Raw genomic sequence first — 15,728 nt, 5'->3', positions numbered from 1 at the left:
AAGACGCCAGCTCTTAGGAAAAAACCCTTATATACCCTATACACCCTTATGCACTGCTGCCTAGTGCAGGAAGCCCCCCATTCACTCCCACTGCTTCTATAACTCATCCAGTCCGTTTTTATTTGATGGTAAAGTCATTCAAAAACCAATCAGCATCAGTAATCACAGCAATCATACCCACTCCTCTTCTGTGCCCTAATTATGCCTGCATGCAACTTGAAAACAACTCATGCAAAACATACATTAATATGTGTGCACATTTTGTACTGTGAGTAAAGTTTTATGAGAGAACTCTAAAAATTACATTTCTGATCACCTCCTGCTGTGAAACTGCTGCATCTATCAGATTAATTCATTAGATTAGATGCTGCTGAGTTTTCTTATTCAACTTTTACACAATATAACCAATATATTGGTCAGTGAGCATTCATTCGTGATTGTAAATTCATCCAACAATCAAACCGGTCAGCATCTATTACAATGCGGCTGTACAGGTAAAAGGAAAGCAACATAAACTGGGATAAGCTTGGTAAAATACGGCTACTTTGTTCAATGGAAGTTTGATTTTACAAATGACAGAAAAGAAAGAGGTAAGCTATAAACAAAGAGGGCCTCAAGCTGAATAAATAAAACCAGGGGAGGACTCTTAAATCAGAGCTTTTGCAAATACAAGCCAACTCTAAAAACCACAAAAAACAAAATGGAAATAAAACCTCAACTGTATGACCTTACCTGTCAAAAAACAAAACAAAACAAAACTAGAATTACAGCCCTGCGATTGTATGACTCTGCAAACCAGTCAAGTTGCACTTACAATTTACATCAGTGTCTGTGAAATCATGGATGCTTCACACACACCTTCCTCCGGGAGTTTCAAGATCGACACCCAAAATTAGTGTCACCAATTCAGCATGTAACAAAATATCTATCCTTCCTGTTCCTGAGATATGATGCTATGCTATGTCATTATAAGTGCATGAATTCTTGAGTTATGGCCAAAAACATGTTTTGTGAGTTCACAGTGACCTTTGACCTTCAACCACCACATTCTAATCAGTTCATTCTTGACTCAGAGTGGATGTTTGTGCCAAATTTGAGAAAATTCCTTCAAGGCCTTCATGAGATATCACATTCACGAGAATGAGACAGGTGTGAGGTGACAATGACCTGGACCTTTGACCACCAAAATCAGTTTGTCATTGAGTCTAGGTGGATGTTTGTGCCAAATTTGAGGAAATTCCCTCAAGGCCTTCATGGGATATCACATTCACGAGAATGATACAGATGTGAGGTCACAGTGACCTGGACCTTTGACAACCAAAATCAAATCAGTTCATCAATGAGTCTAGGTGGATGTTTGTGCCAAAGCTGAGGAAATTTCCTCAAGGTGTCGGGATATTGTGTTCACAATGTTGTTCAGTTCAAGTTGATGTTTGTGCCAAATTTAAAAAAAATCCCCCAACGCATTTTTGAGAAATTGTGCTCATGGGAATGGGACCTGGACAAACCCCTCCGGCCATGGTTGGCGCTGGCGTGGAGTCATAAGAACATTCAAAGCCTCACCGTTGCTCCTGGTGTCTCCAGGTAACAGATTATCTGGGTGTATGTCTGTGTGCTTTCACTAATCAAAGCTCTACCTGGCCCAGTCCCCAGGCAGTTAAGCAGGTGCCTCAGTTTCACCACACAACTGTGTGTGTGACTCTCAACAGTTAACATCTATCAGGCACAATCAAATGGAGAGGGGCAGCGGCCTGCTGTTCACATGAAATCACAGTCACTGTAACTGACAAGCTGGCAGAGTACAACTCGTCCGCTGAGTTGCATCTCCTGGATCGGTGAGCTGCACCAGGTGTCTCCAATCAGAATCTTTGGGATGACGGTCAGCAGTCTGCAGCTGTAACAGCATCAGTTTGCTGTATTAATTTTAAAATAGCAGCAAGACATTACTACAAGCTTGGGTTGAGGATTCAGTGTTGGAAACACGGTTGAAATGAAATAAAATGGCACACGGTCTCTGCTTTGGATGTTGATTTAGTCTCACCTTTACTCTTCATGCAGGTGCAGTTAAAACTGGCACAGCATCAGTGGTGAAAATAACAGCAGGCTGTGAATGTGTACTCGAGGCAAATTGCGGCATGATACAACAAAACACACAACACCTCGAGTGATTTAAAGGACTGAAGCACTTCTATCCGTGGCCATTCATGACATCCATGTACCCAGCTGCTTTCATATTTTCAGCTTTCAGTGACCAGATGTTGTGAGCAGTTGCATGCCTCCTCTTCACCTCCCACAGACCACTTCCTACAGGTGGCCGTCATCCAGACAGCACACGAGCCGTGCCCAGACATACACATCCTCGCAGCTCTGCTCATTAACAAAGCCCAAGGCCCACCCCGGGGCTTTGGGCACCGCGTTCATCAGGGTGCCGCACACAGCAGCCATCTGGATTGGGAGCTCCCTGCACTACTGCACCCACTGAGTCGCACTGATCCCTCTGTCAGACAGGGAGAGGCAAAACAAATGGTGAATTTTTAATTTGAGCCTCCCAATTTCATACGCAGCTGTTTTGGAAGTCACTTCGGAGATGAGTTACGGCTGATGTTTGTTTGCGAGTTGCTGAGGCGGCATGATGGGCCGTCACCGTCAGCAGTTTGTGGATTGCCGATCTTTTGTGGAATGCAAGGATAAAGCATAAATAGATTTAAAAACAAAGTTAAAGGAAATTGCTCCTACCATCTTCTCACAGTTGCAGAGCTGTGGATTTATTGAATGGCTATAAGTATATAAGAAGCTTAGCGAGGCAGATGCTTAATAATGTTGGATTCCTAATTTGACTTTTATCGCTGTTTTTCTCCAACACATCCAGAGTGTTCATACTGTACGTAAACACACACTGCAGGCTGTAAACGGCTAGAAATCTCAGCTCAGTTATTGAGACGCAGGTATTGATCAGCAGCTCCCACAGTTATGCAGAGCGTATATTGTGATGGCGAACCTCTTGACTGAATGAGAAATGAGATTACACACCGAGTGGCCCAGTGCAATCTACTAACTGTAAAATAATAGAAATCATTTCTAACTTTGAGTACACAAGTCCAAATTAATTAAAATGCATCTCGTCGACAGTCCACTGTGCTCGATTCAACAAATGTTTTCAGTTTCATCTGGGTTGTGACTGTTTGTTTCTTTATATACAATACATCATGTGAATTTTAAATCACCAGAGGAAGGGCTGGATTAGCCAGCTATGGGACGTTAGGGCAAAATTGGTCTGAGGGTCCCTATTGACCCCCTTTTATTTTAGTCAAAGGTATTACTGATTGGATTTGGGACCATTGCCTGAGTTGCAGTCTTCCTTGGGCCTTTCCCACTGTCATTTTTGGCTGCAGATTCAAGTCATCCATCCATTCATTTTCATCCACTTATCCGGAGCCGGGGGCCGGGGGCAGCAGGCCAAGCAAATCACCCCAGACGTCCCTCTCCCCGGCAACACTTTCCAGCTCGTCTTTCCAGCTCCTCTCCTCACTTTCCAGCGTTCCCAGGCCAGACGAGATATGTAATCCCTCCAGCATGTTCTGGGTCTGCCCCGAGGCCTCCTACCAGTGGGGACGTGCCCACAACACCTCCAGCAGGAGGCCCCCAGGAGGCATCCTGATCAGATGCCCGAACCACCTCAACTGACCCCTTTCAACGTGAAGGAGCAGCGGCTCTACTCCGAACTCCCTCCGGATGTCCAAGCTCCTCACCCTATCTCTAAGGCTGAGCCCAGATACACGGAGGAAACTCATTTCCACTGCTTGTATCCGCGATCTCATTCTTTCGGTCACTACCCAGAGCTCATGACCATAGGTGAGGGTTGGGACATAGATGGACCAGTAAATTGAAAGACTTTGTCAAGTCATGCCACACCAATTTGCATTTCCATTATCAGCTACGACATGCTGTCCCACGCCAAGCTGCGCCAGAGATGGGCCTTCTCCAGATTAGGTCAAAAGCTGGGCCGCCCGCCCTCAAGCGGGTAGTGGTGACGTCTTGCCGACTGTATGTCATATATAAACATATGATAGTTCATGTATCTTACAGTAATAATGACATGTGTATAATAACAGTAGAAGTATGACTAATAATTACAGCAGTAGTAGTAGGCAGCAGGCAGGATCACGGCAGCAGTGCAACCATGACCCACGATCCAGGCGTAGCCACAATTCAAGGGAACCTCGGAGACGAGGAAGCTCAAAAGCTCCAGGTAAGAAGACAAGTTAGTGACATGCATTAATGGGACATCACAGTGTGTAAATGAAAAGAGAGAGAAGGAGCTTAGTGTTTCACAGGAGGTCTCCTGCCAGACTAGACCTATATTAGCCTGAGTAGGGGCTGGTCCAAGGCAAGCCTGAGCCAGCCCCTAGTTGAAAACAATTTTTGGCCTGATTTGTTTTTCTTTCTTTGTAATATTCATATTCTTTTCTTGCTTCTTTTCTCACTTTTGAACCAACCTGGCAACACTGCGGCAGCTAGAGGGCCACTTGACCAGGCTAGGCAACCACCAGGTGCACATTCTCCGGCTTCTAGCTGGTCAGTCCAGGTGGTAGCAACAATGGCTGAAACCTAAAAAATAAGGGCTTTGTCTCCCCGTGCTGCCGACACCACGCAGAGCTTCAGAGCGCCAGGGATGAGATAAAAGATAAATAACAGTATGACATCCAAAACATAAGAGACACTCTCGCTTTCCAAATACTTGTGTTAAAAAATATGGAAACAGCCAAAATAGGCTGCTGGTGGAAAAGTCATGACACACCGCTGTATTCAAGAGTGGAGCTGTAGTGATTAAAATTAACATTTACATAAAATTTGCTCTAACTGGATAAATACTTATTTTTGTGAAGTACTTTATGCTCTGCTATTCTCCACGTGGCTATGCTAACGAATCAGCCTAAGTTGTATTTAAAACAGCAATCAAATACAGAGCCACCACATTAAACTTTTTTCCAACAGAATTATCATTTTCCTGTTTAGACAAATTGTTGATTGCTCTCTTAACAGCATTAATCATGCATTAATGTCATTTACTTTTAGCGCCATCAGGTGCCTCAGGACTAAACCCTCTTCTATGTTTAACTGCATCCATAATCAAGGACTCATGAATACGCATAGGGCTTTCTGATTATACCTCTGAAGATGTAAACAAGTATAATTAACGCTGTGATTATCAACTTTAGAGGAATTAATTACTTTTGATGTGTGAACATCTCAAGGAGCTCCCCTCAGTTTAAAAGCTTGTTAAGAAACTCAATGAAGCTGCATCCTGCATGTCAGGAGCAGGCAGCACAGATCTGTGTGCAGCACGTTGTTAGGGGGGATAACATGATTAAGTGAGGCTTTGCTGGCACAAAACAAAACAATAGATACTGACAACAGTCATTAATTATTAAAGTGATGGTTTGCCAATGATGGCTTTCATTAAAAATCAGCTCAGTCAGTCACTATCATTGATCAGTACTAAACTGCTCGTCTGCGGGAAGCCCTGTTTTATACAAATGCAACATTCCAACCAGATTTAACACAAGTCTGAACAACTATGTATTGTTGCTGTCGTTGCGATTTGTTATTTTAGAGGCATTTCTATCCTCACTTTTCATATTTTGAAACTCAGTTGTTAACTGCTGAAGGCACCGTTGGGTGCTCTTGCAAAATCGAGGAATGCATTTTCAAGTGACATATTATGCAAAATGCTCCTTGTAATGCCTTTTCAACATAAATGTGTCCCCACTGTGTCTAGTGATCTGCACAGTATCAGTAAAGGCCATCCTCTTTTTTATTTTCTCACACCAAATATCAGAAAATGTAAGTTCCTAAAAGCCAGTAAGATTTGCTTCCCCATGTACGTCCTATAAAGGCCCTGACACACCAAGCCGACAGTCGGCCATCGGTCAAAGTCGGGCCGTCGATGAGCATCTGCCGCCCTAGTTTTTGCGGTGTGTCCCGCATCGTCGGCACTTCGGCATCAGCAGCTTTTCGGCAGATTGAACATGTTGAATCGGCAGCGGAGCTTGTCGGTGAGAGAGATCACTCTGATTGGCTGTTCAGGTTTTATTCCCTCGCTCCTGTAGCGAGTGAATCTGCCTGTAGTGAAACCAGGGCTAACCGGTACTTCATCCTCAGGCTCCTCTTCACTCAGCTGCCTGACAGACCCGCTGCTCCTTCCCACTTTAACCTGAATAACAAAAGGAGCTAGCTGGGAGTGGCTAGCGGAGCGTTAGCCGCAGCATGACCAGAGGGAAGCACAGCCAGTTAGCCTCCGCTAGCCTCCCAGCTAGCCCCGGCTCTCCATTTGGATCCAACTGGAGCACCAAGCCCTGGTTTGTTATTCAGGTTAAAGTGGGAAGAAGCAGCGGGTTTGTCAGGCAGCTGAGTGAAGTGGAGCCTGAGGAGGAAACACCGCAACCGTCTGGATGTAATAGTCGGTGGAGGTGCTGTGGTGCTCAGCTGCACAAATAGGAAACCCCTCGGCTGACAGGACTCTGCTACTTTCTTCACCTCATGCATTCCTCGGACTTCCGGTTTCCTTTTTTGCCTTATTTCCTCTCACGCAGGCGCAGAACGTACGTGCTACTTGGCCGTTGGATGTAGTCTTTGTAGTGTGTTCAAATGCAACTGACACAGGGTGACGTGAGGCGACATAGACGATAGAACAGTTGGCTTTTGTCGCTGCTAGTTCTTTGATGTCGGTTTGGTGCGTCAGCATCTTAAGGCTTAAGGTGATGTTTTTTGGGGCAGCAGTAGCTGAGTCCATAGGGACATGGGCTAGAAACCAGAGGATCCCTGGTTGAACTCCCCATCCAGAGGGTGGGCTGGTAGCTGGAAAAGTGGCAGTTGATCTCCTGGGCCCAGTATTTCAAAGTGATCTGATAGGATTATCCTGGCCGGATTGGATTAAATCCTGGTCTGATCTGAAAACTGGGTATTTCAACACAGATCAAGGGATCCTTATCCTGAGGATCAGGATTCAGATCTGGTAATCCAATCCTCCCTTTAATCCAGATAAAGCCTGCATTTGGGTATTTCAAAAGTTAAGGCAGAGATCTGTATCAATTTAATACCAAATTTCAGGATTATTTGGATCCCACCTCAGAGGTGGATTTGACAAAGCCTCAGCTCCACTTCTCCTAGATATTGTTACTCAAGATGTTCATTACACTTAATCTAAATTAGTGTTTTAGTTGTAAGTAATTTCAAGCATAGAAAAATATTGTTTGGCCATACTTCCTGAAACCGCTGTAAATAAGAGTAACAAATACAGACCTATTTCTCAACGTCTAGTTTCACATTGTAACTTGTTTGTACCAAAACATCCAACATATGTTTGTGGTCAGACAAAGGCGAGGAAATGTAATGCAAAGCAAATTTATTTGTATAGCACATTCTTTTCTTTACAGAGAGTGCAAGAAACAACACAGGGATTAACATAATAAGCACATGGACAACAACTCAGTCCTTTGACACTTCTGAATGAGCCGCATAATTCATACTAGTACTGTGTATTTTTCCAATACTGCAGCAGTCTGCTCTGCGCACATGTAAAAACATTTTTTAAAAAGTCCGCTGTGTTGGCGATAACATAACGTTAAACTCTGAACAGGTTGGTGTTTGAAGAGTTCATGTATGACGTGCTTCAGATTAATTCCCTTTTAAATTAAGCCATAGACCGCAAAATACACCAACAAAGTCAGCTACCTCGCTAGCCTGCTAGCTACTTAACATGCAAGTCAGCGGAGCCACGTTAGCTACCGTTAGCATGACTTCGGCTCAATTAGAGATCGGTACGCCCAGGTTTTAAATAGGTGACAATTCAAATAGCTGGCTCACATCAGATGGTGAGTGGCCTTCGTATGGTCTTAAAAACGCTACACATTAGGTAACGGTAATTTTACATTTTGATGTGAAAGCTGTGCTACCAGCTGCTCCTTTCGTGAAGTAGTCGGGTCCATGTCATTGGTTCGACAGCTCATTGGTTCAACATCCCATTAGTCCGACTGTCCGCGGTGCTGAACGGCTCGTGGCGGGCGTATGGTGCGCCGCGACCGGCTTGAGGTGGAGCAGGCTCACGGCTTTTTGTTTGTCACTTTCTTTTTCGTTTTAACCCACACCATGATCTTTTCCTGACCCTAACCAAGTGGTTTTTGTGCCTAAACCTAACCAGACCTTAACCACAGGGCATCATGATGATTTCGGAACGGACTTCGGAACAATGAGTTTAATATGGTCGGAACAATGGGATGTCGAACCAATGGGCAGTTCCCAAGTAGTCCGCCATAGAGACAGAGCGGAACGGGTCATAATCTGAAAGCCACACCCCCAAAGGGGAAACGTTTCAGATCTGGGGGCGGAGTCATGAGATTTAGAAATCCGTATCCAGTCAGATTGGGATCAAAGTGATCCACCCTGCCAATGTTGAGAAATACCCAGATAAAGTCAGCAGGATCACCTTGATCCCTGACTGAGAAAAGGAGGATTTCATTATCCGGATTATTCTGATCCAGATTACAAGTTTTGAAATACTGGGCAAGGTCGGAGTGAGTTGGTTTGCCACTACTGTGATGGATAGGGTTATAGAAAGTTTTCATGTTTATAATCCATCAAAAATTTGTCCATTTAGTTGGATATTTTTTCTGAATATCATGCAATTTTGGTCCATAAACCTACAAACCTAGGTAAGGCACAGTAAAGGGTGAGATGAGAGAAAACAAGAGAAGATAAAAAGGTTACAAGGTTGCAGTGTGGTAAAACCCAAAGTAAAGTGAGTAAACAGCAGCCTGGCTTGTGTAATTGTCAAATGTTTGTGCATGCTGTCCAGAAGAGACAGCTCTTGCAAACCAGCAGGGAAGCGCTTCACATTCTGAGGGATAATAATGTTGCTGATGTGGGTAATTCAAAGGTCTGGCAAAGACCTTTATGACCAGTGAGGTGAGAGCTTACAGAAACAAATAGCACATCAGGGTCAAATGCAAAGATGCTGAAAGGCCCGTTATAGTGATATAAAAAGGGCATGTTGGTAGAGTACAAAACGTTTCTTTGAACAATAAATCTCTCAAACAGGACCAGCCGCAAATGAAAAGACGAACAAGTCCCTCACTTAAGGACAAGCTTGAGTTGAAACTCTCAAGGCACTGAGGATAAACTTAGTTCTTTACAGTTTTGAGGCGTTCGATCACTTGAGCACGAGGACTCGTTCCAGGCAAACAAAGCTGATTTCGTGGTAAAACCTCGAGTGGCTCCTTGAAGGTTACCGTTAATTGGGACTATTTATCAACATACTCCAGCCAATAGTGACAAGTACATGCTCTTTTTCCTGTTTCTCATTACCACTATCTGTAATGAGGGGAGAATGTATCTTTGAATTTACATACCAGGGCAGGCTGGGAAAGAGGGAACTGGGGAGTTTCAGGGAGTCGGTCAGTAATGGAATGAATAATTTGCCATTCTTTGCAGAATTTTTCTACGCAGGACAAAGGTGGATTGAGGTGATAGTGAGTCCTGCCAAACAAATTGCTGCTGTCAATAGGCCAATCCTTCTGGAAATCCAGAAATAAAGTGTTTGGTTCCAAGGCTAAACATGTTCACAGCTTGTTCATCGGCATAAATTAAACCTGTTAATATCACAACCTCTGAAGTCCTATTTAAAATAATTGGATTTGTGGTTCAGATACAGAGGCCCAGTGATCAAAGTCACATAAAAAACATTACTAAACAAATACTCATGAATAAATGTATCCATGTTATGTGATAGTATTGTGATGTAATACTGTGCTATATTACATGATTGGTTGTGAACTCATTCAGACTAAAGCAAAAGCCAATTACATTCAGGTTTTCCGACCACTCAAAGTACTTTTTTACACTGTCACACTCACCCTCTCACACACTCATGTATACACTGGTGGCTGAAACTACCATACAAAATTTGCCAAATCTTCTCTGCCAATGCCAAACAGATTTTCTTTTACTGTTGCGACTGACTCTTAGTTTGAGCTTCGGGTACCCCCAGGTGCTGACAATCACATGCCTGGCATCCTGATCCCTGTGTAACAGTGATCCACAGCAGGAACAGGACAGCAACTCAAATTTCAATCGTCACACCAGTCCTTATTCACCGTAAAGCACAAGCCTCCTCTTCTTCCCTCACCTGAGTACTCTGCTCTGTTAGATCAGCACATAGAAAGAGTGATCTGGCTGAATGCAGCTGTCCAAGTTTTAGCCAAGTTTTGGATTAGTGATGGCCAAATGAAGCTTCATGAACCACCAGTTGTATTTGCGCTCACGGTGTGATGAAAAAGGCTCAAGGGATGGCAATGCAGTTTGGTTTCAACCCTTTGTTGAACAAAGAGTGCCAGAGTGGACCCCAAAAAATAAAGAAAATGGTTCATGAAGCTTCATTTGGACATCACTACAAAGGATATTACACTTCCTGAAAACTGATGTGACATCGATGTCAGATTATTTTCCAAAACCTGTACAATGGCTAGCAGGATGCTAGTTCAGCTGGAATCCATGTTCTCCATCTTTTCCTTGATGTTAACTGATGTTTATCTTTGAAAACCTCATCCTGGCTAACTAGGAGTTAGCTAGCAGGCATTGGCAAGAGGAGAGTTTACTTAACGGTTAGTTGATTTACAAATACTGCCACTGACTCTGTGACCATCATCCAAATCCAACTTAAGAAAGCAGCAACAAGACTTACAAAATAGACATATGAGCATAAATTTGGCACATATTTAGTGAAGCTGGCAGAGGCTTATGGTTAGTTACCTCTGCTGAGTCAAGTTTTTCAAAACTTAAGAACATTAAAACATATCAATCCATAGAAGTTCATTCTGTCTAAGTGTTAAATGTCACCAGACGTCACCAAGGAGACACGTCATCAATGACATCTGGTGACCCTTCTGAAGAAGACGGAAGACACCCATCAAAACATCCATCCATCATCCATTTTCATCCACTTGTCCTGGGCCGGGTCGCGGGGGCAGCAGGCCAAGCAAAGCACCCCACACGTCCCTCTCCCCAGCAACGCTTTCCAGCTCCTCCTGGGGGACCCCAAGGTGTCCCCAGGCCAGACAAGATATGTAATCCCTCCAGCGTGTTCTGGGTCTGCCCTGTGGCCTCCTACCAGTGGGACGTGCCTGCAACACCTCCAGCGGGAGGCGCCCAGGATGCATCCTAATCAGATGCCTGAACCACCTCAACTGACCCCTTTCGACTTGAAGGAGCAGCAGCTCTACTCCAAGCTCCCTCCGGATGTCCGAGCTCCTCACCCTATCCCTAAGGCTGAGTCCAGCCACCACACGGAGGAAACTCATTTCCACCGCTTGTATCCGCGATCTCATTCTTTCGGTCACTACCCAGAGCTCATGACTCATGAAGTCAAGGTAAAACAACCTTATCTTTTCTGATATAAAAGAAAAGAAAAACACTAATTAAAACATATCAACTGAGATGACAGATAGAAGGTCTAAATGGTCTTGCTTTCATTAGCATCAGTGCAGAACATGTTTACAGGCTGTTATATAATGAGCGGTTAAACAAAACAATTGCGCTTAGGTCAACCAAACGGCAACCAGTGACCCTGAATTAAAGCGCAACTCTTTCACATTATTGGATGTTTGCCGTTAGAACAATCCAGCAGTAGTTTGAACACCTTTTACCTCTGCATTAATATTTTAATTGCCTTGTTACAGTCAAGATGCTTTAAGGCAGTATTATGAATGTTTTTCTTAAAATTACTGAATAGAAATGTGACACTCAGCACGCAGCACTGTACTGACAGCTTGTAAAGGCCTGCCTTTGATACCATCCAGACGGTATGGCGTGGTGACCTTGTGTGGCTATACAACCAAAGTTCTAAACAGAGACAGATTGTGATAGGAGGTGGATTTGTGCAGAAAACAGACATCCTTATCGGGTAATTATGGCTACAATACTGTCACATTTCATTCCATTTGCTACCTGCTATCTGAGCCGAAACAAATAAAGGCTGCGTCTTGTCTTGAATCCAAATGTGACATACAGTATGCACTTCAGGCAACACAGAAACTGTCAAAAGACAGGCAGGAGGGAATATCTCAGAGCAGGAGTCTTCCGGCTCTTTCTTTGCTCAGAGATTACCGATGCCAGGTTGATTTAATCATCCACATTAACGGAACTAATTAAAATTTCTGTGCCCATTTTGGTAAAAGAGGCCTTCACAATGGAATTACCTTGAGATGCTGCTTGTCCCTCCAGGCCATTGGTATGCAGGGATGGTGCTGTTTTCAGCACGCTTGACAAGTCTTATCTTCAGCAGTCGTCCACAGGTGTTCCCTGTCACAGGAGCGTAATCAAAATGCTGTGCAGGGACTGGGCTGCAGCCAAACGCTGTTTACCCACCCAATTACAGGCAGGTTGCTGCATCCCTGGAAGTGAGGCATCTCTACATGCATCTTCACTCTTAGTAACGGTAATAGTGACCAGCAGCTACAACTTACATACAACTTATTTCCATTTTAAAAACTTTAAGAGCATGTAGTGAAATGATTATCTACTTGGACGAAAACATGGCCAACTTGAACATTTGGGTGTGTATGAAAATCCAGAATGTGCGGTCTGAGAATTACAAACACAACTAAAATACTGAAGCTCAGTTAGTTGTTTTATAATATCCTATAACATTAAAGTCAACAACATTCATTTATCAGTCTCCTCAGGATGTTGCCATGTCTCGGTTACAATGATTAACAGAAATTCAGCCAATGTGAATTCTGCGTGACCTTGCAATTTTCTCCAATCACTGCAACACTCCAGTGACTATGTGATTATTTAAAACTCAAAATCTCATTTCATTGTAGAGCTATGTGAAGCACATTGATTCACCCAGCCCCTTTCTCTCTATGTCCATTATAAGACTACTACTGCAGGACTGGAGCTCTGTGCCTACACACACAGTGACAGGGGTAACAGTTAGCATCACGCAGCTAACGTTAATCAATGGTTATTAATAGGTTTAATGACAGAATCGAGCCGTTTCAGTGTCAGTGTGAGATTAAGAGCTTGGTGTCCGATATTAGGAGATACTGCAGGACTTGTGCCCTAGAGGTCACTGATACCAGTTGGTGTCTAGTTTTACGCCAGAATTCCACAGGATGGTCAGAGGGAGGCGGGGTCGGCAACGGGGAATCAGTGCTGGACAGTCTTGCACGAGTAGTGAGGAATAATCTGGCAATGAATGTCTATGAGGCCGGCGCGTGTGTATTGTAATACTGTGATTAATCAGGAACAGGTAAACTGAGTTGCCTTAAGGTATTTTTTTATGCTGTTGTTGTGTAGTGGCCAACAACAAAACATAAATGGCCTTGTCTAGAGTCAGTGTTGGGTTTGTCCGTTCTGGGCTACTGTAGAAACATGGTGGTGCAACATGGTGATCTCTGTGGACGAGGACCCGCTCCCTATGTGGATATAAATGGCTCATTTTAAGATAAGGAAAACAAAATTCTGATTTTCAGGTGTTTATACACTAAAGAAAACATATTAAATTCAATTCCTGGCAATATATCATCTTAGATCCTACACATGTTGGCATAGCTCAATAGGAAGACGACTAAATAACACTCCACAGTAAGGCAAAATTTGAGTGAGGGAACAACAAAGGGGGCCTTTGAACTTTCACCTCAAGATATCTGAATGAAAATAGGTTTTATGGCTACCAATGAGTCTTTTGGTTTTGGTGTGCCTCCCCTATGGAAAATTTCTGGGGACACCACTTTTTGTGCCATCAGAACTGTGAGGTGTTTTTCCCTGAAAAATCTGCTATTACCCATTTCTGTGAAGGTGTTATTAGCTAAATTGCAGAACTGAGCAATGCTGATGGAATATTTTTTACCTCCTAAACACATAAAGGAGACAAAGATGGAATATCAAAGCAGCAGAGATTTGCATCACAATTTCCTAATTCCTCAAAGCACTTTGCATATCTAGTGCAGTCGTGAGTGGAGTCATTTCTTCCGCCTCTCGACATGTGTAGGAGCCACCTGCTGACAGCACATACAGACAGGAACTGTGTGTACAATTTAGTAATTCCAGGTGTAAATGAGTTGCTATTTCAGCATCACTGGCCTCCTTGGCAGACTGACATGGATTTCCTCATGCTGTCTCTGCACTGCTGCGTCTGACTTGACAGAGGAAATCCACTTTTGGGACAGTTGGTTGTGTGTGAGGTGTCAGTATCTCAACATTCAGATTTCACATCTGTTTTACTTAAAAGGAAATATGTAACTTTTACAACTCGGCCCTAAAAGGGTCTATACTGCCACTATGGCTACCGCAGAACTTTGGTTATAACTATGTGCTAGTGATGTCCAAATGAAGCTTCATGAAGCACCAGTTGTATTTGCTGAACCCACTAGATGGCGCTCTTGGTGTAATGAAAAATGCTCAAGGGATGGCAATGCAGTTTGGTTTCAACCCTTTGTTGAACAAAGAGTGCCAGAGTGGATCCAGAAAATAAAGAAAATGGTTCATGAAGCTTCATTTGGCCATTGCTAGTTGAAACCAAACTGCATTGCCAACCCTTGAGCCTTTTTCATTACACCAAGAGCGCCATCTAGTGGGTTCAGCAAATATAACTGGTGGTTCATGAAGCTTCATTTGGCCATCACTACTATGTGCGTTTGTGCAGAACTGCAATAAGTACGTGAAACTTTCTTGTCTCTTCAAAATGAGTGGATTAGATAATACAGTTTAAATGTGAACTTTTTCAAATTGATGGCTACAGGAGTTAATATGTGAAGTCTGTTGAAAAGTTGTGTCTGGCAGAGTTGCAAAATCTCCAGATCTCAGAAAGTTGGTGCATTAAATGTCACCATAACCTTTCGAAATGATGGCTGAAACTACAAATGGAAGAGCCAGATAGCAAGTGATGAATTTCACTATAATGAAGACTTTCTTTCTCTGTTTTAGATGTTTCACCACGGGGTGCTTTTCTCCGAATTGTGCAGTGATTCATGCTTTCTCAGACAATAGACACAATACCAATCAAACCCTGGAACTGCTTTTGGGCATTTTCACTTAAATGTTTTTGGCTCGGTCTTGAGTTGAGTTCGAAGTGTGAGAAGAATGACTGTTATTTTCTAAAACACCCTTTGGTTATTCCATTTGTCAGGCTTTCAGCTGCATGCTGGAAATGCTGTTGAGCTCTGTTTGATCTGGCAGCCAGCTGGTAGACACTGACAAAAGGACTGATGAAGCTGATTACCTTCAAACTAGCATGTCAAGCCAGACCCTCCAAATCAGACAAAATGTATTTCATAGCGGGCTACTTCAGAATTAGCTGAAGATGTGTTACCAGACTAAGAAAAAACACCTTCAGCTCAGGGTTGTATCTTTAAAGTTGACAGATTAGCTGCTTTTTCTTCAATCAAATGCATATGGCTCCTGGAGGTCCTGGGAGTTTTTATCTCTGATAAAGGTATAATATGTTCCTGGCTGACTGTGTGCCACAGATAGAAAATAAAAGAGAAAACAGTTTAATAGGCTATTTTTCATTGCTTTCTTGATGTGTCCTTGTAAAGAGACTATTAAGTTGTCTTCAGAGACAAATTACAATACTGATAAACTGAGCATGTTTGTTGATCCGACTGATCTCACTGAGCCATAAAGGAAGCCAGAAGGCATACAGTTTCTCTGTAATAGCCAAACAAGCA

This window comes from Epinephelus lanceolatus, chromosome 24 (assembly GCF_041903045.1).
Source record: "Epinephelus lanceolatus isolate andai-2023 chromosome 24, ASM4190304v1, whole genome shotgun sequence".
NCBI classification, from domain to species: Eukaryota; Metazoa; Chordata; class Actinopteri; order Perciformes; family Serranidae; genus Epinephelus; species Epinephelus lanceolatus.
Note: the sequence above shows the minus strand (reverse complement) of the source record.